At 47.9% G+C, this 24,890-nt stretch overlaps 2 protein-coding genes across 3 annotated transcripts in view; both read right to left on the bottom strand.

Annotated features, from left to right (window-relative positions):
- Positions 1-24,890, bottom strand: part of WSB2 (WD repeat and SOCS box containing 2) — a 349,668-nt gene that overhangs the window by 224,275 nt on the left and 100,503 nt on the right. The gene's annotated exons all lie outside the window — the stretch shown is intronic.
- Positions 1-24,890, bottom strand: part of KSR2 (kinase suppressor of ras 2) — a gene marked incomplete at its 3' end in the record, with an annotated part of 188,233 nt that overhangs the window by 99,606 nt on the left and 63,737 nt on the right. The gene's annotated exons all lie outside the window — the stretch shown is intronic.

The raw sequence follows: 24,890 nt of genomic DNA, 5'->3' as shown, positions 1-24,890 counted from the left end.
CAAATTTTTTCTGGAGGCCCCATTGGCGAAAGCGCACCTTGGGTTACAACCTGTTTTGGTTTACAAACGGATCTCCAGAACAGATTCTGGTTGTGAACCAAGGTACCACTATATAAGACTATGCTTGTTTCATTAAAAATCATGCTAAAAAGTGGGGGTCATCTTATACATGGATAGTGCGTAGGGTGGACATTAGATTGGTTGCTGTCAGCGGCTATTGTGCATGTTATTGGTTGCTGCATCAATGTGTGGTGTTGATTGGCTGACACTCCGGCAGTTGGGTGGGTGATTGGCAGCTTCTGCTGGCAATGGGACAGCTCAACAACTAAAGGTCAACAACTCTGTGCCATCTCCCCCCATTTTCTTAAATATGAGTCCCCCAGAATAGGGGGAGTCTTACACATGGGGCCGTCTTATAGACGGAAAAGCACAGTAGTTTTCATGGATTGGAAAACAACAACATGTAAGTAAAGGAGAGGCCAGGTCAGAAGAAACAGACAAGAAGCTCCAACAGAGCAGTCCAAGGACCCACCTAGCTTAGCATCCTGCCTCTGACAGTGGTCAGTCACCAAAAGCTTTTAGGGAGCTCTCTTGCAGGTGCCAGACAGAAGGTGTTCTAGTTGTTTGCTCGAGCTTTAAATGGGATAGAACAGTGCAGATCTCAGACCCTCCAAGCATCCCTATTTTCCAGGGACAGTCCCAGATTTACAGAAGCTGGGAAAGCAGAGTTTGAAAACCCCACTCAGCCATGAAGCTCACCAGGTGACCTTGGACCAGTCACCATCTCTTAGCCTAGCCAACCTCCCAGGGTTGTTGTGAAGATGAAATGAAATGAGGAGGAGGAGGAGAACCATGTACACCACCTTGATATCCTTGGGGTATCCTTGGGAGATAAAGGTGGAACATAAATAAATGTTTTTTAAAAAAATGGGAATGAGGTTGGATGGAACGGAGTGTGCTGGGAGAGAGCCTGGCTGAAACAAAAGCCAACGAGGTTAATCTGAGGCATGATTATTGCTGATTTAAAACTTAGCACTCAGCACTGTTATATTGTGCAGCGGGTCCCACTTGTCTGAGAGACATTCACTCAGAGAGAACCCTGGCAAAGGAGAATTTCTGGGAGCAGAATTCTTTCCCCATCTCAGCCTGTGCAGCCTATGCAGGAATAGGGGGCCTCTTCACCAGGAACCAGGACGGCTCATTCCGCCCTCTTGTGGCGGGAAAGGGAACGGGCTGCTGGAACTCAGCCCCGACAAAGTCAACTGGGGCCATTTCTGCTCAGCTATTTCTCCATTAACTCTTCCCAATTTATCTTGCCTAGGCTGCAAACACCCTGATTTATGTCAAGACTGGGATGATACATCTTGCGCCTCCTCCTGCCCCCTACACCCAAGTGACAGGTGTTTTAGGAATAGCCGCCTCAATCCATCTCTGTCTCCTAGGCAATTTCCCTCTTTGTGGAGAGCTCTCCCTGCCCCCCTCCTTCGAACCGCGCAAGTTCAGCCAAGCAGCGATGCTGAGCTCTAAGCAAAAACCTTGTTAACTTCCTAGATCGGGGAGCACACTCCTGTAAGCCGGCTATGATGGAGCACAGTATTAAATGCTTCACTGAAATGGGATCTCTAAAAGTGAAGGATGGTTAGCAGACTCCCTCTTCCCCCACCCCCATCCCTCCCCAACAAAAAAACATTATGTAATCAGAAGCTGGAGATTCTACAGTAGGTACCCATCATCATGGGGGGAGCTTTAGCAAGCGTGAATGATTCACAAGGGTTGGTGGACTCATAAAAACTGCAGAAGATGCCTCATACCAGGTCATACTGAATACCTGTTGTATTGCAGATTATTATTGTTGATGATGATGATGATGATGATGATGATATTATTATTATTATTATTAACAACAACTAATCCAGAATGCAGCAGCTAGACTGGTGACTGGGAGTGGCTGCCGAGACCACATAACACTGGTCCTGAAAGATCTACATTGGCTCCCAGTATGTTTCTGAGCACAGTTCAAAGTGTTGGTGCTGACCTTTAAAGCACTAAACGGCCTCGGCCCAGTATATCTGAAGGAGCGTCTCCACCCCCATCGTTCAGCCCAGACACCGAGGTCCAGCTCTGAGGGCCTTCTCGCGGTTCTCTCACTGTGAGAAGTGAAGCTATAGGGAACCAGGCAGAGGGCCTTCTTGGTAGTGGTACCCACTCTGTGGAACGCCCTCCCATCAGATGTAAAGGAAATAAATAACTATTTGCCTTTTTGAAGACATCTGAAGGCAGCCCTGTTTAGGGAAGTTTTTAATGATTGATGTTTTGTTTATTATTATTATTATTATTATTATTATTATTATTATTATTATTATGTTGGGAGCTGCCCAGAGTGGCTGGGGAAACCCAGCCAGGTGGGCGGGATATAAATAATAAATTATTATTGTTGCTATATATTATTATTTGTACCCCACCCATCTTGATTGGGTTGCCCCAGTCACACTGTGTAGCTTCCAGCATATATAAAAACATAATAAAATATTAAACCTTCTCTGAACAGGGCTGCCTTCAGATGTCTTCTAAAAGTCAGATAATTGTTTATCCCCTTGACATCTGGTGGGAGGGCGTTCTACAGGGCGGGTGCCACTACCAAGTAGGCCCTCTGCCTGGTTTCCTGTAACTGCACTTCTCAAGGTGAGGGAACCACCAAGAGGCCCTTGGAGCTGGACCTCAGTGTCTTGACCAGCAAAACGTTTCCAAGGGAGACTTCAGCATGAAACTGCTGGTGATGATTAAAGTGCACCAGGATCTCTTGTTGGCTTTGCCACAACGAACTGCCCCACTGTCGCGTGATGCACTGATGGCGCTACGCAAATGGTGTCGTTCTGCGCATGGATGAAAAGCTGCATTAGAAATAAATCTGTATTGAGGTTCCAGATTTAGGATCCCAACTCATTTTGTTTTGTAAGCGCGGAGAAGAGAAAGGGGCCCTAAAAGGTCACGCAAAGGGAAGGTGGTGGTGCCAGGTGCTTGCCCTCCCAGCCAACAGCAGACATCCTTCCTGTGTGCCTGTTGGCAGCACATGCCCGTCAGATCCCTGGGCATCTGGAGAAGCCCTTCGTAGGAAATGACTGCATTGCAGAACCTCCAGAGCCAGCCAAAGTAGCTTGCAAAAGAGGGAGGCGAGGGGGGAAGAGCAAGAAAAACAATTATACAACCTCTCCCTAATGTGCTAATTGTTTCCTAGCACAGGAAAATGTGACGCTCATTTCCACATCTTGTGCTGGATAGGGGACCCACTGCAGCCAATTGCTTTCATTAGCCCAAAGGACAATTGAATCAAAGGGAGGTTGCGCAACCTCCAGGCTCGGTGGCCAGCATTACTCCTCCTATGACCCCTGCCAGCTGGAACAGGATCATTCACGCTGTCCTAACAATAGCCACGCTATGGCCAAGGCCCAGCCACCACCTTTCTGGGACCTCCTGGGTAAGGTTCAGAACAAGGGCAACCAAAATGATCGATGGGGATGGAGCCGCTCTCCTATGAGAAAAGGCTACAGCGTCTGGGGTTTTTTAGTTGCGAGAAAAGTTGAGGAAGAAGCCGCGTGCTATAAAATTAGAACATTATGCCTGGCCTGGAGAAAGTGGATTGGGGGGGAGTCTCTTTCTCTCTCCTCCTTGGGTCCTGCTTCCAGGTTTCCCATTGGGGAATATGGCTGGCCAGCGTGAGAACAGGATGCTGGACTAGATGGGCCATTGGCCTGATCCAGCAGGCTCTGGGTTTTTAGTTTAAAGAGAGTAAGAGGCAGCATGATGTAGGTGGAAAAATGATGCATGGCATCGAGTAAGAAGTCACAGAAACATGTTTCTCCCTCTCTGATAACCCTCAAACTGGTGGACATGCCATGGAGCTGAATGTTGGAAGAACCAGGACAGAGAAAATAAAGGACTTCCATGCAGAACATAGTTAGACTATGGAACTCGCTCTCGCGGGAGACCAAAGTTGGCCACCAATTTGGATGGCTTTAAAAGATGATTAGACAAATTCATGGAGAAGAAGCCTATCAATGGCTACTAGTCCTGATGGCAATGTTCTACCTTTATGGTTGAAGGCAGTATGCTTCTGGATCCCAGTTGCTGGAAACCACAGAAGAGGGAGCAAGAGCGCTGCCATATTTTGGTCCAAAACAATGCCATGGATGGCTCCAAGTAAATGACTCAAGACTCCCCAAGAGAGGTGGACCACAGAATGAGATCTTTCAAGCTCCTGCCTCCAAGCTATCTCCTCCAGGCTCCATCCGCTCGTGGAGAACTTCAGGGCCTCTGGCCTGAAGACGGGAGCTCTTTCTCCATTCCATAGGCTCCCACATGCTAGGTGCCCCTGGTCTAGTGAGGGGTTGTGGGGGCATCTAGTGCATCAGGAAAAGGTGCCTGTAAGGGGTCCTGACTGTGGCCTTACAGGGCCTTGTGGTCTTCGAAGTAATTCTGGGTTCTCTTGCATGGTAGCCTCAGGTCCAGGGGTCTCCTAATGTCCATCTGTCAGCTCTGAGCCCTGGACCTGACCTGGCTCCCCTCCTGGTGCCCCTTCAGCCCCCAACTCTACATGTGGGTTGCATCCAGATTGAGGGGTCATGGTTGGCATTTTGCTTAGGACCCCCTGAAACCTGTCATGCTGCCGCAGCCTTCCCCAAGAGAACCGGATTCTGTCACTTTTCTCCATGCTTCTGTAACACCCAGGTGAGATTACTCCAAAAGCGGATTGGGGTATCGATGCAGACCAGGCTATGAACGGTGTTCAGGAATTTGGACTAGTTCGGAATCCAGCTGCCAGTTTTATTAAGCATCTTTCACCCGGTACTTCTCAGCATTGTTTCAATGATCTCTTTGAGCATCTTACATCCTTATGTCATTATAATAAAATTGAGCTTGATGTGACAAACAAGTACAAATTGCAGCAAAGAAAACCTAACAACTGGAGTAACAACAACAACAACAACATAAAAAGGAGTAAAAATCAGACAACATAATTACTGTATTTTTCGCTCTATAAGACGCACCAGACCACAAGACGCACCTAGTTTTTGGAGGAGGAAAACAAGAAAAAAAACATTCTGAATCTCAGAAGCCAGAACAGCAAGAGGGATCGCTGCACAGTGAAAGCAGTGATCCCTCTTGCTGTTCTGGCTTCTGGGATAGCTGTGCAGCCTGCATTCGCTCCATAAGATGCAAACACATTTCCCCTTACTTTTTAGGAGGGAAAAAGTGAGTCTTATAGAGCAAAAAATACGGTATATTGTTGGAGATCTGCTATACAGGTGGGCTCTGGTGCCCCTGCAGTTGATCTCCAGAGCACTGCTACATTCAGGGGTCTTCATAACAAGCCCCACTCCCCACCTGCAATTCCCAGTCCCTGGAAGTCAAAGGCATATTGGGGGAGGGATATAGGCAGTGTGACTAGTAGTCATTGAAAGCCACCACAAAAAGCACACACACTTCTCATTCCCTACTGGGCAGGCCAACCCCTCCTTCTTGAGTTTCCAGTTTCAACCCAATGCCTTTCTGCAGCATTTCTTCTACGAACATGACTCTGCAGAAGCTCATATTCTTCTCCCAAAACCTTCCCATTTATCACTCAGTTTTGGGTCATTAGCACCAACGATGCCAGCAGTCTCACACATCCCACAGAAGAGGCACACACACACACACACACACACACACACACACACACACACAGACACAGCACATCCAGCACCTCAGATCTCAATGACAAACTCCGAAAACCAGGCGGGCTGGAAGCGCTTTGCCGGTGACAAGTTGTGAGAAGGACTGTCATGTCAAGAGACTCCTTTGTGTTCATCTCTACAAGCAGCTGCGATTCCATGCGAGAGCGAGAGGAAAGGGAGACGCTCCGGGCCCGAGATCCGAGAGTCGGAGCAGACGGCAGCGGTCCTCAAAGCCACAAACACTCTTGTGTCCCAAAGAGACAGGGAGATGAAAAATAACAGCTCCCACTGTTGGGAGGCAACATGCCTCTGAGTCTCAGTCACTTGGGGAATCACAAGTAGGGACAGCTCCATTGCACTCACGTCCTGCTTGCCATGGTGAGCATGTTCTACTTCTGCTTCAGAAGACATGATGCCTATGGATAGCCCCTGGGAACCACCAGTGGGGAGAGTGCTGTTGCATCCAGGTCCTGCTTGCAGCTTTCCGATTGTGGCATCTGGTTGGCCATGGTGAGAAGTGGATGCTGGGCTAGATGGGCCAATGGCCAGACCCAGCAGGGCTCTTCTGGTGCACTTATTCTTTTATTGATGGAGTTGGAGGCTCCATCAATGGCTGCTACCCATGAATGGCTCTGTTGTGCCTCCGATGTTGGAGGCAGTATGCCTCTGAATACAAGTTGATGGCAATTGCAGGTGTGGAGGACCCTGCTTGTGGGTTTGCCACTAGGGCATGGAATCATAGATCATAGATCTGTAGAGTCAGAGGGGACCCCGTGGGTCATTAGCCCAACATCCTGCAACGCGGGAATCACAACCCCAGAGCTCCAGGGTTATGTCCTAGCAATGGACTTTCCCCACCAACAGTCTAGCCACGGCACTTTGCACCAGCTGGAGCCTCCAAACCAGGCCTGTTAAGGACAGCTAAGTGGGGCTACAGGGATGTGGGTGGCGCTGTGGGTTAAACCACAGAGCCTAGGACTTGCCGATCAGAAGGTCAGCGGTTTGAATCCCTGCGATGGGGTGAGCTCCCGTTGCTCGATCCCTGCTCCTGACAACCTAGCAGTTCGAAAGCACGTCAAAGTGCAAGTAAATAAATAGGTACCGCTCCGGTGGGAAGGTAAATGGCATTTTCGTGCGCTGCTCTGGTTCGCCAGAAATGGCTTGGTCATGCTGGCCACATGACCTGGAAGCTGTATGCCGGCTCCCTCGGCCAATAAAGCGAGATGAGCACCGCAACCCCAGAGTCGGCCACAACTGGACCTAATGGTCAGGGGTCCCCTTTACCCTTTACCTTAAGTGGGGCTACACCCCCAGCACGCACACAAACACATCCCCACAATGTCGTGCTCAACCCCCGCTCCCTGGAGCCCTGTTCCTAGTCCAACAAAGTTTCGGGAGGGTTCCTCTTTTTTCTCCCTCTCTGCACCCATAAATCAGTTACAGGCTAAATATTTACCGAGAAAATCATTTCCTGGGGAGCAGCGCCAGTGACAGCTCTCATTATTAGGAAGGATGAGTGATTCTCAGCAGAGATTTTCCCCATAACCCCCTCCTCCCCCCACCCTTCTCCGGAAAATAAATTTAAAAGAGGAGGAGGGGAGATGAATGATGATCAGTGCCTGACATCATTCATCTGCCTCTATTGCTGTGAAGGCCAGCGAAAGGCCGGCTGTACCCTTGGGCATGCAATGGAGTGGGCTGGGGAAGGCGTAGCTACTTAAGAGCAGATCCCTGCTCCCCCCTTCCAGATATAGGGTTGCAGTTTAGCTAAGAGATCACCTTGTCCCATAGATGTCCACTCGACCACTTCCATCTGTGGAGCTTGCTCTGTTATAAATGGCACACAGAAGACCTTCCTCATTCACAAGAAATCCATCTTTCAATGGGGCAGCACCCAAACTGTGGAACTCCCTGCCGATTGACAAGAGGCAGGTGCCTTCACCGTACTCTTTTCAGTACCTGCTAAAAACTTGTTTGTTTATAATAATTATTATAATAATTTATTATCTATACCCCGCCCATCTGGCTGGGTTTCCCAACAGAATATTGAAAACACGATAAAACATCAAAAACCTCCCTAAACAGGGCTGCCTTCAGATGTGTTCTAAAAGTCAGGTAGTTGTTTATTTCCTTGAGATCTGATGGGAGGGTGTTCTGAAGGAATTTGTGGCTCAAATGCATGCATATATTGAGAGAAGAAATACATTTTTAAAAATGTAAATACAAACTGCAAGGCACATTTTCAAAGTGAGGTTCCCCTCCCCCACTTTTCTTTTACAGAAGTGGGATGCAAAAGTAATAGCTCACTGGAAATAGGCAGATTTTTCCTTCCCTAACTAGAAGGAGGCAGCCAGGAGGAGGAGGGTAGAAAGTTAGATAAACAATCTGAACCAAGGCAGAATAAAAGAGAGAGAGATTGCCGGCTGTGAATAGAGGTGACCAATTCTGTCAATTTCTATTTCTCTCGGTTTTTCATTTCCCCCCTCTGGAGTTCAGTTCTCCACATCAGTTTGCACTTAAGGGGGGGCGGAGCTGATGAAAATTCACCAGCGTTTTTGTGCAAATTTTTCCTCACATACACAGTTCTGCAAGGCAATTTCTCCTAATGATAATGCCTTTTTGCACACCTCTTCCACTAATGTGATCCATGTTTGTGCTCATTTCAGTCTGGCTCCTGCCTTCCTTCGCTGGAGAGCAGCATTGCAAGATTCGGACAAGAGCAAATTTCAAAGGGGGCCTGGTTTTTCTTTGCGTGCTGTTTTGGACATTGCGAATCAGGCAGATTTGCCTTTAAATGCTGGCTTCACCGGCCTCCTCCCCAATCCCTAGCTGTGAGTTGACTTGGAGGTGTTTCGGCATGGAAGGCAGAGGCTCTCTCTTCAGGGATCTGGTGCTGGAGCAGTTCCTGTGCTATTTACTTACAGGAGTGCATTTGTCTACGTTATGCCCTTCTCGTATATCTGTAAGGCAAATGTTACACAGATGCCTTAAGTCCCTTATGCATCCAAAGGGACTAAAACCAGTAGTTCGACTTCACAGCCATGGGGAGTGCTTAGGAATGAGGCCAGAAATTGTTTCACGGGGGAAGGCAGTGGTGTAGTGTGGTTTGCTGGTGCCCGGGATGGGTGCATGCACATGCACACACTAGGGGGCACGGCACAGAGGGCAGATGGAGCCTGCCACAAAAGCCCAGCCCAGCCCTCGCTGCTGCTGCTGCTGCTGCTGCTGCTGCTGCTGCTGCTGCTGCTGCTGCTACCACCACCAGGGCAACACCCCACCAGGAGCCAAGTGGCGTTGTGCTGAGCTGTGCCACCTGCCCACCCGCAAAGGGGGATGTCTGGCCAGCCGGCGTGGCCCATAGATCATCACAGCTGCGCAAAGCAGCTTGTGGCTGGCAGATCCAAGTGCAGGGTAAAAGGTAAAGGGACCCCTGACCATTAGGTCCAGTCGTGGCCAACTCTAGGGTTGCGGCGTTCATCTCGCTTTATTGGCCAAGGGAGCTGGTGTACAGCTTCCGGGTCATGTGGCCAGCATGACTAAGCTGCTTCTGGTGAACCAGAGCAGCGCACGGAAACACTGTTTACCTTCCCGCCAGAGCAGTACCTATTTATCTACTTCCACTTTGACGTGCTTTTGAACTGCTAGGTTGGCAGGAGCAGGGACCGAGCAACGGGAGCTCACCCCGTTGCGGGGATTCGAACTGCCGACCATTCTGATCGGCAAGTCCTAGGCTCTGTGGTTTAACCCACAGCGCCACCCGCGTCCCTACGAGTGCAGGGTAGATGTGAGTTTTGGAAAACATTGTGTAAACATGATTGAAAGACCCGGTGCTGGAAACACAGTAAGTGCATCGTAAACTGGAGTGCATCGTAAACTGGAGCTTGCCTTGTTGTTGTAGTTTAGTCGTGTCCGACTCTTCATGACCCCATGGACCAGAGCACACCAGGCACTCCTGTCTCCCACTGCCTCCTGCAGTTTGGTCAAACTCATGTTTGTAGCTTCGAGAACACTGTCCAACCATCTCATCCTCTGCTGTCCCCTTCTCCTTGTGCCCTCCATCTTTCCCAGCATCAGGGTCTTTTCCAGAGAGTCTTCTCTTCTCATGAGGTGACCAAAGTCTTGGAGCCTCAGCTTCAGGATCTGTCCTTCCAGTGAGCACTCAGGGCTGATTTCCTTCAGAATGGACATGTTTGATCTTCTTGCAGTCCATGGGACTCTCAAGAGTCTCCTCCAGCACCATAATTCAAAAGCATCAATTCGTCGACGATCAGCCTTCTTTATGGTCCAGCTCTCACTTCCATACATCACTACTGGGAAAACCATAGCTTTAACTATACAGACCTTTGTTGGCAAGGTGACAGCTTGCCTAGATACCAAAAATATCTAGGAGGTAACTGCAGGGCAGTCAGGACCACATCCTGTCCCGCAGCCCAGCTAAACATATTCATGGTGCTTTCATCCAAATCTGATCCTCCTTCTACTAGCAGCAGCAGCAGGGGGTTGGCCTCAACCCCGACCACAGGGTGGTGCCCCCACTTTGATGCCAGGCCTTTGATGCCCGGACTCATCAAGGCTTATTAGCGCTTCCAGTGATTGGTTTGAGGGACTTAGCGCTCATCCCCTACCGAGCGCCCAAATTAAAGGCAAACTTTTGAACTTCTTTACCTTGCTAAGGCGAGTCAATTAATCTTGCAACTCTTTTCTCCCATCCCTGCTGCCCCACCCCAATCAATTAAGGGCACCTGTCACTTGGTGAGTGACAAGAATGCAAGAAGGCCCATAGGACATCTAGCCCAGCATTCTGCCCTCACAGCAGCTGTCCAGATGCCCCAAAGGGAAACCCGCAAGCGGGACCTGAACACAAGAGCGCTCTCCCCTCCTGCGATTCTCAGCCACCAGTATTCGGAAAGACTGCTGCCTCCAACCATGGAGGCAAATCATTGCCATCATGGCTAGCAGCCTGTGCTGGTCCCAAGGGTTAACCATGCGGCGAGGTCCGAGTCCAGTCCGAGGTCGAGGGTGTGGTATGGAGGCTGTCCATCAAAGCTGAAGCGGGGTCCAAGGCAGGGAGTAGGTGAGGTCGGGAACTCTGGCAGAAGAGCAGGACAGGGTGCAGGCAGGAACAGGCTACCAACAATGTTGCTCCCGCAACCTGGGACTGTGGCTGGCTGGCTTTTATCTGCCCCAAGGCATAGGGCGGCCCCGGTCCACAGGTGACTCCTGGCCTGGAGGCGAGCACTCCTCCTGCAGGAACTTAGTTCCCTCCGCCTTTCTGCCCTGAGCCTCTGCAGCTCAGGAGAGGCTGGAGGGTTACCAGACCCAGAGGCAACCTCAGCTTCCCCTGATGGGGCTGGGAGTGGAGCACCTGCAGGCAATGGGTCCTCCATCACCTCAGGAGCCAGAGCAGACTCAGCTGGTGCCTGCACCTGAGGATCCAGCACAGGTGAGGACCCTTCAGGCTCAAGCCCCAGCCCCAGTTCAGCTGGTTCTGGAGGCGGGGACTCCTGGAGGCGGGGACTCCTGTGCAGCCTGGGATTCCTCAGGTTCAGCCTCCGAGTCCAGATCCGAGGCCATCACACAGCCATTGATAGCCCTCTCCTCCGTGAATTTGTCTGATCCTCTTTTTAAAGTCGTCCAAGTTGGTGGCTGTCACTGCCTCCTATGGAAGGGAGAGCTGTCGTTTCTTTTACCTGTCCTGAATCTTCCAGCACTCAGCTTCACAGGGTGTTCATGAGTTCTGGTATTAGGAGAGAGGCAGAATCATAGAATCATAGAATTGTAGAGCTGGAAGGGACCCCAAGGGTCATCTATTCCAACCCCCTGCAATGCAGGAATCTCAGCTAAAGCATCCATGACATCCAACCTCTGCTTAAAAACCTCCAAGGAAGGAGAGTCCACAACCTCCTGAGGGAGACCGTTCCACAGTCAAACAGCCACCAAGACCATATAACACCAGTCCTGAACAACCTACATTGGCTCCCAGTACATTTCTGAGCACAATTCAAAGTGTTGGTGCTGACCTTCAAAGCCCTAAACGGCCTCCGTCCAGTATACCTGAAGGAGTGTCTCCACCCCCACCATTCAGCCCGGACACTGAGGTCAGGCTTCGAGAGCCTTCTGGCGGTTCCCTCCCTGCGAGAAGTGAAGCTACAGAGAACCAGGCAGAGGGCCTTCTTGGTAGTGGCACCCGCCCTGTGGAACGCCCTACCAACAGATGTCAAGGAATTAAAAAACTATCGGACTTTTAGAAGACATCTGAAGGCCGCCCTGTTTAGGGAAGCTTTTAATGTTTGATGTTTCATTGTGTTTTTAATATTATGCTAGGAGCCGCCCAGAGTGGCTGGGGAAACCCAGTCAAATTGGGGGAGCGGGTTATGAATAAAGTGTTGTTGTTGTTGTTGTTGTTGTTGTTGTTGTTGTTGTTGTTGTTATCCTACTGTCTGAAAGTTTTTTCGTATGTTTAGTCATAATCTCCTTCCTTGTAACTTGAAGCCATTGGTTCGAGTCGTACCCTCCAGAGACATTCCACTGTCCAACATTCGACAGTACAGTTTTCCTGGTGTTTAGTCAGCAGGTAGGTAGGGCACTTGCTTTTCATGCAGAAGGTCCCGGTTTCAATCCACAGCAGCTCCAGGTTAAGCCAGAAGACAGTCCTGCCTGGAACCCTGGATAGCCCCTGCCAGAGAGTACAGACAATGGCCAGCGGGCACCCTGGCATGAGAGTGGCATGTCCAGCAGGCGCGTTCCTACTGGGAGCACATTTATTGAACACCTCTATGATTTCTTTCCTGGAAATTACAAAGCTAAAGGGAGGGTTTTTTTCCCCCACTTATCCTGGGACTTGGACATTTGCCAGTCCCCTAAACGGTGTTGAGTGCAGGTGTGTGCTTAGTGTTGCAATAAAGCAGGATCGTTGTGTACCGATACCTGACTCGTTGTCTAGCAGATGGCTCCTGAGCAAACTGAGACTTCTTGAGAAGAGATAAATAACAGGCTTTTTCTCCCCAAAGGAGGCTTTTGAGATCATTGGGTTCAGTGACTTAAGACTTACTGACGTGGAAAACTCCTATTAAGGCTCCGTTTTTTCCCCCCTATTGCAAGTGTCGCACCTGGGCGCAATCTCTCCTTCCCAGTTCCCATAAAGCCAGAATGAATCTGCAGCTGCTTTGTGTCAAACAGATGATGGAGAAGAAAAGAGAAAGAGCTCAGAGACCCTTTCATATGGGGGGGAGACTACAATGTGTGGGGCTTTGCAGGGGGACGAGACGAAGGGGGCTGCCCTTGAGACTGACCCAGAAACTCCAGCGGGTGCAGAATGCCGCAGCAAGACTCCTTACGGGTCCTCGCCATAGGATCACATTCACCCGGTGCTATACCAGCTGCACTGGCTCCCGATGGAATACAGGATCAGGTTTAAGGTGCTGGTTTTAACCTTTAAAGCCCTATACGGCTTAGGACCCTCGTACCTACGGGACCACCTCTCCTGGTATGTCCCACGGAGGATCTTACGGTCTTCAAATAAAAACATCTTGGAGGTCCCAGGCCACAGGGAGGTTAGGCTGGCCTCGACCAGAGCAAGGGCTTTTTCAGCTGTGGCCCTGATCTGGTGGAACGCTCTGTCACAAGAGACTAAGGCCCTGCGGGACATGACATCTTTCCACAGGGCCTGCAAGACAGAGCTGTTCCACCAGGCCTTTGGCCAAGGCACAGTTTGACTCCCTCCTTTGGCACTCTTCACAGAACTCTAGCCCAATGGTTGCCATTAATTTGATTCTGAATTGATTTTAGAATGAATTGATTTTAGAATGTATTTCTATTAATTGATTGTGATTTTATGAAAACTGCATTACTTTTACTGTTGTTAGCCGCTCTGAGCCTGGCTTCAGCTGAGGAGGGCGGGATATAAATAAAATTTTATGATGATGATGATGATGATGATGATGATGATGATAAAGGTTCACATTACATGGGAGGGAGCAAGAGGACAGAGAACATAGGAAGAGACTGCTGGATCAGGCCAATGGCTCACCTTGTCCAGCATCCTGTTCTCCCAGTGGCCAACCAGATGCCTGTGGGAAATCTGCAAGGAGGACCCGAGCACCAGAGCCCTCTCCGCTCCTGTGGTTTCCAGAATCTGGGATTCAGAAGCATTGCTGCATCCAATTGTGGAGGCAGAGCACTAGCCATTGTGGCTAGTGGCCATCAAAATCCTCCTCCATCCATTTGTCTAACCCACTTTTACAGCCATCCAAGTTGATTACCATCGCTGCCTCCTGTGGAAGTGAGTTCCATAGTTTAACTCCGTGCTGTGTGACGAAGGACTTTCTTTTATCTGTTCAGAATCTTCCAATATTCATTGGATGTCCATAAGTTCTAGGGCAGGCTTCCTCAACCTCGGCCCTCCAGATGTTTTGAGACTACAATTCCCATCATCCCTGACCACTGGTCCTGCTAGCTAGGGATCATGGAAGCCGAAAACAGCTGGAGGGTCAAGGTTGAGGAAGCCTGTTCTAGGGTTATGGGAGATGGAGAAAATGTTTTCCCTCTCTGCCCTCTTCATGCAATGCATAATTTAATGAACTTCTATCCTGTCGCTGCTTTCTTGCCTTTCCTCTAAACTGAAAAGACCTGAATGATTCCATAGGGGAGTCACTCCACCCTCTTGGTCGTAAGAGAAGTTTTTGCCTTGAAATACAAGAGGTTATCCCATCAAGCTGTCATGAAAGCGATTCAAGACAGACCAAGGAAGTACTCCTTCACGAAAGTCACTTTCAGACAACCCATCTGATGAACATCCATCCTGGTTCACTTGTACAAAGTTAGTGTTGGCGTTTGGAGTTTAAATGCTCATCAGAAATGGAACTGAATACTGAACAAACAAACAAAAGTCTCTGCTTGCCAGCAGAAGGAAAGCAGAGAAGGGGCCAGCTTAGCCTCTCATGGACAGGAGTCCCACAATCCAGGGGAAGCCACCAAGAAGGCCCTCTCTCATGTCCTCACCAAATGAGATTGCAAAGGTGGGTGGGACTGAGAAAAAGGTCTCCTCTGGACAACTCAAAGCCCAGGCAGGCTCATATAGGACCATACTGGCTGGCTCATACAGCCAGGACACATCCCTGGGCTCTCCAACTTTCTAATGAAGCTTCAGTCATGTATATGGGTCTTGCTTGGCTATTCCTGGGCTGTGCTGGATCCCAGATCCAGCTGGAATTGCTGTTGTTTCTGCCATCTTCGCCAACCATTGTCCCTGAGACCAGTATGGTGGAAGGGGGGAGACGGTAGGAGATGCTGCTTAACATGCCATAGAAATGGTCCATGACGGCAAGGGCTAAATGGTTCTTCATGCAAGATCAGAGACCGGTGCCGGGGAGCTGTGAAATGCCGCCGATCAATGGCATTCTCTTGTCTGGGATGCGAGAAATGATGAGCGGATGTCAAGCCAGGTTCTGGAAGCATCTGCCAGAGAAGTGATGATGGGGGATGATTGATGGGCAACAGCCACGTGAAGAGAGGCAAGAGGCAGAGGGCTTCCTGTTGCTCTGCAGAATATTAGCAGTGAGGGACACCGTGATAGGGATAGCTGCAACCCTGTAGCATTTGGAGCTTTTTAGTTTAGAGAAAAGGCCATTAGGAAGCAAGATGTTAGGATTTTATACAGTTATGCATGGCATGGAGAGAGTTTTTCTCCCTCTGCTATAACACTGGAACTTGTAGAAATCTGGTGAAGCTGGAGACTGGGGACAGATGGAAGAAAGTTCTTCATGCAGCACATTGTGAAACGAGGGAACTCGTTCCCATGATGACCACCAAATCGGAACGGTTTAAAAGGATTTTAGACAAATTCATGGAGGAAAAGATTACTGATGACAACCAGCCATAATGACTATGCTCAGCCTCCCCTGTCAGAGAAAAGGATGCTGCACTCGATGGGATATTGGCCTGATCCAGCAGGCTGTCCTTATATTCTTATATTTACTAGTCAAATCTGATCAGGAGGAATACTGTGTCCAGTTCTGGGAGTCAAACTTTAAAAGAGGGGCAGAAAGACATTTCAATGGGCAATGGGCATGGTTAGGGATATGGAAAACAAGTCCTCATGAAAGCTCATCAGCATTTCCGTGCAATTTTTCCCTAATGCACACATTTTTAATGCAATTTGCCTAATCTACACTTTTTTTTCCAAAGCAATTTTCCCTAGTGCAATACATTTCCGCACACTGCTTTTACCAATGCATACATTTTAGTGTATACATTTTATCCTATCAGGTGCCTTTTTGTACTCGTGGCTTGGCTGCAGAACAGCACTGCGAGTTACAAATTTGCGAGGATGGCTGTACTGTGGCTCACTGCCTGTTTCAGGAAATGCAAATTAAGGACGTTTCGATGCAAAAATGAACCTGAATTTCTCCTTCCATCCCTAACCACTCCTTGCCTTTCCTCAAGAAAATGGGAGCTTGTTTCTTGCAGCTTCCGTCCGTGGATGTCGACGGCAGCCCCGACAAACTTCTGCTTTGACTGCGATGCTATAATCCCCCTCTCCCTCTCCCTCTTGCTAAGCAGATACGGTAAAAGGAATCACTGCTCCTCACAAGATCAAGGATCACTTCAGGTGGCAGGAAGTTACAACCAGTCAACAGGCTTTTTTTTCCAGCACTAGCATGGAAGAGAGGATGTAAGCAAGGCAGAGACGGGACCATCAGTTTGTAGAGAATCCTCAGGGATGCTCATTCATTACTGTCCCCCAACACACAACTCTCTGGGGACTATTCCGCACACTTGCCTTCACCGAGCAGCAAATGTTTGAAACTGCCTGGGTGTGATGGATTACTCTTCCTGTCCCCATAAGGCATAAAGCTGTTCACCACACCTTGCAAGGAACTTGGGAAACTTCGTTTACTGTATACCAGGTCAGGTAAGATTATTTATCATGGAAGGTAAGGTTACTGGTGGCTACAAACCCATGTTTTTATTTTATTTACTAAATTTGTATACCGCCCTATACCCATAGGTCTCAGGGCGGTTCACAACATAAAATCACAATATAAAAAACACAGAACACATCATCAAAACAAAAACAAAGGCAGTCCAATAAGCACCACACCCTTTCCACAACACTTTTACCTTACGTGAGACTGTTTGCATGATTGTTTTAAAGGGAGAAAAGAGGGGAATACCAGGAGAATCCAGTCTGCCTTAAAGCATCCTAGATTACTTAAACGAAAAGGCTAAAACTAGCCTGCCTAAGCTTCCTTTTAAGCTGCAAAGGGATGCACTCTGCTGAACTCACAAATGTGAGGAAGGATAATATCTAATAAAGATATTCTCTCCTGGCATCTACACACATCCCCACCCCAGAATGTTCTTCCTTTCTTGCTTCAGATGTATGTTGGAAATGTAAAGAGAAGGAAGGCACATTCTACCATATGTGTTGGAGGTGCAAAATAACAAAAGCATTTTGGGAAATGATATATAATGAGTTGAAAAAAATGTATAAAATATCATTTGTGGAAAAACCAGAAGCTTTTTTTTACTAGGAATCCTAGATGCAGAAATACCAAAGGAGCAGAAAAGACTATTTATGTACAGTGGTACCTCAGGTTACAAACACCTCGGGTTACAAACACTTCAGGTTACGGACTCCGCTAATCTAGAAGTAGAACCTCGGGTTAAGAGCTTTACCTCAGGATGAGAACAGAAATCACACGCCGGTGGCGCAGCAGCAGCAGGAGGCCCCATTAGCTAAAGTGGTACCTCAGGTTAAGAACAGTTTCTGGCTAAGAACGGACCTCCAGAAGTTCTTAACCAGAGGTACCACTGTATGCAATGACAGCAGCGTGGGTGCTACTGGCCCAGTGATGGAAAGAAGATAAAGTCCCGACCAGAGATGAATGGTTGATAAAGATGATGATGGACTTCGCTGAAGTGGCGAAAATGACCGGGAAGATCAGAAACCAAGAAGATAGAAACTTTAATAAGGAATGGGGGGGGGATTTAAGTTACCTAAGAGAACACTGTAAACAACTAAAAACTTTGGCAGGGTTATAGCAACACTTATAATGTATTAAAGACTAAGGTAAAAAATAGGTTTTTTTTTAAAGAAAGCTGGAGAAATTATACAATGCAGTAGAAAAAGCTTGATAATGAAAGGTGGAGAGGAGTCTTAAGGGTTCAGGGAATCATACATATTTATGATTATGATCACTGTTTGAATTCAAATGTACGTTGTAAAATTGAATTAAAAAAATATTTTTTTAAAAAAAGAATGTGCTTCCTTTCACCTCTGCAGCAACATTTAGAAATGCTGCTTATGGCCTTTAAAGCACTAAACAGCCTGGATCCAAGGTATTTGAAGGACCACCCACTTCTCTCCAAGCCAACCTGCTAATTAAGGTCATAATAACAGGCTGCGCTTCACCTTAAAAGGGTAAGCTTTCTACCTTGAGCAGATTAGCAATGTTTGTTTCTTGCAATTATTCAGATCCTGCCTTCCAGAATACAAATCTTTTCAAGGCCATTGGCAAGTCATATCATCTACTAGGGGGCTGCTGCCCCTGTTCGCATTGCTCAGCCCCTGTCTAGCCCCACATGCCCTTGCCAACCTTCGACCCTCTCCCTTGACCCAAACCTCCCAGCCCCTGACAGCTCTTTCAGGCCCCACACATCCCCATACAGCTCCTCCATGTCTCTCCGTCCCTTCTTTGTGGTTTAAAGCTGCCATTAAAAAGCCTGGCTTCTCTTCTGTTCCTCACCCACCTTATGCAAATCCAGGATTGTGATAAGGCACTACAAACTCTCCAATGGGGGCTGTGCCTTATAAATTTTTAGATAGACAGACAGACAGCAGACAGATATGGGAGCGTGGGGGCACTGTGGTCTAAAGCACTGAGCCTCTTGGGCTTGCCGATAGGAAAGTCGGGGGTTCGAATCCCCATGACGGGGTAAGCCCCAATTGCTCTGTTCCAGCTCCTGCCAACCTAGCAGTTTGAAAGCACACCAGTGCAAGTAGATAAATAGGTACTGCTATGGTGGGATGGTTTCTGGTTTCCGTCACGGTATTCCGTTGCACCAGAAGCAGTTTAGTCATGCTGGCCATATGACCTGGAAAGCTGTTTGTGGACAAACACCTGCTCCCTTGGCCTGAAAGCAAGATGAGCGCCACAACCCCATAGTCACCTTTGGCTGGACTTAACTATCCAGGGGTTCTTTACCTTTACAACAGATATATAGAGCCTGGTTGGGGGCAGGATAATCTAGCTGGAGCAAGTCTTGATGGATCTTTTGCTTCTTTTCCTCTTTCCACTTCTCACGGGGCAGTACATGATCCTGTTCAGTGGAAGGAGCTAAAGCCCAAGCCCTTTCCCATAGCAGTGCCCACAATCTTGGGAACTGCCTGCCTCATGATGCACATTTAAATCCCATTCCCTTCTCCCTTTCACTGTATACTAAAGACTCAGGACCAGAGGGGCATTCTGCTATGGCAAGATAAGTGACGTACCCCCTCCTGATGGAATGCTATCTGATTTATTGTATTTCTTGTGTTTTTATTGGATTGGATGATGGTGAAGAAGAAGAAGAAGAAGAAGAAGAAGAAGAAGAAGAAGAAGATGATGATATTGGACCATGTGAACAAATTGAAATGATGATGATGATGATGATTTGTTGTTATCATTCTTATTATTATCATTAATTGCCCACTTTTCCTCCTTATGGTTGCAGAATTAGAAACAGACTATTACAGCACAATATTAAAAGCAGTTCACCAATAATAACCATCACAAGAGCCTCCCAGGTTGGGGTTGTCTTTTGAGGGGTCAGTTAGCAACCATACCCCAAATGCAGCTTCCAGCAAGCCATCCAAGCTATGGATTGCACCTGAGTCTCTCCTCCTACTCTGCCCTGGGCACATTCCTCTTTCACACCCTCTTGGCTTCCCGCAATACGCAGGAGGCAGGCACTCGCTCCAGCCTCTTTGTTCAATAAAAGATTGAAGCAGCGAAGCAAAGAGCCGTTTGCCCTTCAGGCATGTTGTTCCCAAATTAATTTTATGCTGTGGTGGGGGGGAAAATAATAATAAAAAGATGCAATTTAATGGATGGGGGAGGAGAGTTACTGGCAAGGTTGACTGGTTTCCACTATGTTTAATTCAGTGCTGTGTTACCTTCCGATGCTCAGTGGATTCAACGAAAAGGCTTTCCTGGGGGAGGGAAAGAGGGAGGCAGGAGGGAGAGCTCAGCTCGTACTCTTGCCGTTTCTCCTCCGCAAAGCAAGCCCAGGAAATGAAAGGGGTCTTGGTTCTTCAGAGCTCTGGGGGCCCAATCAAGAGACCCGTGGGGCCACACAGAGGCTCTGGGCCTGAGGTTGCCCTTGCTGGCTATCAAAGACCCAGCAGGCCTCTTTACGAAGGACATCAACCATGCCAGCAACGTTCTAGGTCACCCAACAGGGGCATAGCTGTCAACTTTTCCCTTTTATTGCAAGGAATCCTATTTGGAATAAGGGAATTTCCCTTAAAAAAAGGGAAACGTTGACAGCTATGAACAGGGGAACGAGATTTGAGGTGGGGACTCTTTGTGAAAACCCTCAAAGCAGCATACCCACCAAGCGTCCCGATTTTCCAGGGACAATTCTGGAATTACAAAAGCCATCCCATCTTCCCGTTTGGTCCCTATTTCTTTTCCCGTTTGGTCCCTATTTGGTCCCCCTATTTGGTCCCCTATTTCCCGTTTGGTCCCTATTACTCTACCAAAGAATAAAATCAAACCAAATCGGGATTAAGGTTTTCCTCAAGACGGTGGGGGGTGTTTGTGCTGCGTCCTGGTGATGGCACTCGCCCTTCTTCTGATAGGAAATGCTCTGTGGGGGAGGGTGGACAACTAAAAATGGGGGGGGGGCAAGGAGAGTCAGTTGGGAGGAGTGAGAAAGGTCCCTATTTTTGCCTGAGGAATGTCAGAGGGTATGAAGCAGTCTAATAATCAAGCGGTATCTTTTATCCCTTTCCTCTTTGTCATGTGCTTTACTTTATTCGCATGTTTTTATCTGATGCTGGTCTGCAACTGTAATAAAGTTTGATGAAGATGAACCACGTGGTATATAAATGTTGTGAAAGGAAGTGAAAAGAACACTCGCAATCAGCACTTAAGGCATGGGTAGGCAAACTAAGGCCCGGGGGCCGGATCCAGCCCAATCGCCTTCTAAATCCAGCCCAATGACGGTCTAGGAATCAGCGTATTTTTACATGAGTAGAATGTGCCCTTTTATTTAAAATGCATCTCTGGGTTATTTGTGGGGCCTGCCTGGTGTTTTTACATGAGTAGAATGTGTGCTGTTGTTTAAAATGCATCTCTGGGTTATTTGTGGGGCATAGGAATTCGTTCATTTTTTTTTTCCAAAATATAGTCTGGCCCTCCACAAGGTCTGAGGGACAGTGGACCGGCCCCCTGCTGAACAAGTTTGCTGACCCCTGACTTAAGGCAACAACGGCATGTGGGGCACTCCTAGCTCTGCAGGTGGAGATGTTGTGTGACATAAGGACATCCAAAGAGCCTGCAGGAACAGGCCAATGGCCCATCTAGTCCAGCACCCAGTTCTCACAGCGGCCAGCCAGATGGGAAGCCCCCAAGCACTGCCACCCTGCAGCCATCTGCTTTGATTCTTTGATTTAGTAGCCATTGATAGCCTCATTCTCAATGGATAAAATAATAGGCACATAGGAAGAGCCTGATGGCTTGGTCCGATATCCACAGATGCGCATAACGGCATTATGATACCAGCAGTTTTATTTTCAGTTCTTTCCCTAGGGATCCCTAGCATGGAATTTGCCTTTTTCACCCTTAAGCGGGACCCAGGCAGAAGAAGCTCTCTCCCCCGCAGCTCAGAAACTCTCAGGGCAGCTGATTTAAACTGCCTTGCTGCGCTTTAAGCAAAAAGAACTTGGGGAAGAGATAATCCGCCCCATGTTCTTGTTCTTCTGAGGGGCAAGACCGAAAGCGGGGAAATTTCCTTAGAAAAAGGAAGCTCTTCATATCAAAGGCTTGCCAGTTAATTATTGATCCCTTTGCTTGTCCTGGCTCCCCCCAGGATGGTTGAATTTCAAGGTGGAAGTCTCACTGATCTATTATTCCCTTTTCTGTTGCACAAAGTGTAACTTCTTAATATGCCACAGATTATAAAAAAAACGGGGATTCTTTGAAGGGAGTGTTAACAAACCCAACCAGAACTTTTCTCCTTGTTCCTTCCTCTCAAACAGACAAGGCGGACATAGCTCCAAACTCCAGAATCTCAGTGACTTCTGGAAACTAAAGTTAGAATTGGAGGAAGCCAGACGAGATGCAGGAAGCAAATGAGAAAGGCGTGCCAAAGAGGAATCAGTGATCAGCATCTGAAATGAGCCTTTTGGGCTGCAAAAAGGAATTGCCAGAATCTTCACGGCATGATCATAAACATTTAGGCGGCAGGGCAGAAGGCTGGTTCAAAGCAGGAGGGACTAAACTGTGTTCCTCTTAATGCCCCTGGCCTCCGGCTTCCATAAACCCCAATCAGCATGGCTAGTGGTCAGCAATGATACAGTCCAGCGACATCTGAAGGGTCTCCCACCCTCTGCCTTATGTATCTTGTACTAGGATGAGGAAGACTAGGGTTGAAATTCCCATCCAGCAATTGCGCTCCCTCTTTCGCCTGGAGCTAGACACATTTCTCACAGCTTGATCCACCTCGCAGGGTTGACATGAGGCTGAAAGCAGAGAAGGGGGTACATGCTGGGTTTGCTTCAGTGCCTGAATTGTTGTTGTTGTTTAGTCGTTTAGTCGTGTCCGACTCTTCGTGACCCCATGGACCAGAGCACACCAGGCACTCCTGTCTCCCACTGCCTCCTGCAGTTTGGTCAAACTCATGTTTGTAGCTTCGAGAACACTGTCCAACCATCTCATCCTCTGCTGTCCCCTTCTCCTTGTGCCCTCCATCTTTCCCAGCATCAGGGTCTTTTCCAGAGAGTCTTCTCTTCTCATGAGGTGACCAAAGTATTGGAGTCTCAGCTTCAGAATCTGTCCTTCCAGTGAGCACTCAGGGCTGATTTCCCTCAGAATGGATAGGTTTGATCTTCTCGCAGTCCATGGGACTCTCAAGAGTCTCCTCCAGCACCAGAATTCAAAAGCATCAATTCTTCGGTGATCAGCCTTCTTTATGGTCCAGCTCTCACTTCCATACATCACTACTGGGAAAACCAGTACAGACCTTTGTCAGCAAGGTGATGTCTCTGCTTTTTAAGATGCTGTCTAGGTTTGTCAGTGCCTGAATTATTGGAGGATAAAGGTAAGAGGCTCATAATGAAATCCCCAAGCTTCTCTGTCCCCCTCCATTTTTTGCCAAATCATCCCCCATCCCTGTGTGGGACATTATTGCAGTCAAACCAATAATTCATGCTTTGCCAGGTGGGCACATGAAGGGGCTGAGGCTCTCGGAGCTTTCCTGTAAAATTGGCTAGAGGGAACTCTGTGAGATCACTTCCTTTGTCTGCCTTGGCAGGAAGCTGTAACGCTATATCCTTCCTTCCTTCCTGGGCAACCACCTCTTTTTTCACTATGCTTCCAAGCTGACCACACATGCATGTCTGAGCTCTTCAGCTCAGACACCATTTTTGAACTTACATTTTGTGCTTTTGTAACTTGTATAGTACTTCTAAACCTGCCTTCATTTTGCTACTGTAAGTACTGCTTCAAGACCTAGAGTATGTAAGTAAATACTACTTTTATTTCTTCACAAAACAATGTGTGTGTCATTGTTAGTTTTAAGGGGGAGAAAATGGGTAATACCAGGAAAACCCAGTCTGCCTGAAAGCATCCTAGATTATTGTTTCTAGAAGGTTAAATCAATATTATCTTCCAAGTTTAAGCTGCAAAGGATGGTACTCTGTTGATCTCACTAATGTGATCAAGGAAGGTTAATAACAATATATAATCTCCTAGTGTTCAAATCCATTCCAACATCATGAAAACATTAAAAACATTAGGATTTTTCCTCTGTCAGCCCTTAAACCTTTTGCCTCCTCTCCAAATTTTCCCATTATTGCTGCTCACTACAAGATCTCCATTACTAGGCCAGAGTTTGAATCCCCAGTGAACCATGAAGCTCACTGGGTGACCTTGGGTCAGTCACTGTCTCTTAGCCTGACCTACCTCACAGGGTTGTTGTGAGGATAAAACAGGGAAGGGAGGAGCCATGCGTGCCACATTGAGCTCCTTGGAGGAAAGGTAAGATATAAATGTAAAAATAAATAAAATAATTAGAGCCTGAGTTCCCTCCTGGAGCTACAATTCCTCTTTGCGGGGGACTCTGGGAATTGTAGCTCTGTGAGTGGTGTCCTTAAAAATTCCTAGCACCCTTGGGGAAAGCCATGACTGTTTAAAGTGGTTTAAGCATGCTTTAAATCAATGGTGTACAGGGCCTAAGTTGACAAAGGCTAAGGGATGTAAATAAACTGTGGTGATGACTGCACCATCTGCTTAACGTCTGACCCCTGACATTGCCTGTTGCTCCCACCGCCGGCCACCCCAGTGTCATCCCAGTTGCACACAGGCATCTCTGGATTCCAGCTGGGGTCACCATGGAGACGTAAAACCCTCATCCAAATTCGCAATCATGGCTTCACTGTTGAAGAAGTGGCGAGAGAAGGTAAGACTTCTCGCCGGGGGAGGCCGCAGAAGTGCCTCTTCACAAACATGTGGGTTGTGTTTTTTTATCAGAAAAAGAAATAAAATAAAAACCACCTCTGCTCCTCTCGACAGAGATGCCACACAGCGATAATTAACTGGGATTGCATACCTGCAGTGCGCCAGAGGCCAGAGAGTGTGGGTAATTGCAGCAACGGCACCGTCATATCGACTAAGTGGGCAGCAGGGGAGGGAGGGAGGGAGACTGGGCAGGGCTTGTGCAAAAATCCCCTTTTTTCCTCTTCAGTTGGTAAAGATGGGGGAGAAATAGGGTTCTGCTTGCATTTTCATGAGAACCCACTGAACTCATCTTTCCCAGAAACAATATGTACACTGTAATACAACCATCCTTCGATATCCCCACTTCTCTGATTTTTACAATGCAGTTCTCCAAGAAATGTAGGCACACAAAATATGCAAATATTTGTATTTTTAAAGAGTTGGGGTTTTTTACGGTATAATGTATCTGTGCTAA

The sequence above is a fragment of the Podarcis filfolensis genome (genome assembly GCF_964270895.1).
Source record: "Podarcis filfolensis genome assembly, chromosome: 16".
Classification (NCBI taxonomy): Eukaryota; Metazoa; Chordata; class Lepidosauria; order Squamata; family Lacertidae; genus Podarcis; species Podarcis filfolensis.
This window is presented reverse-complemented; position numbering and strand designations above follow the sequence as displayed.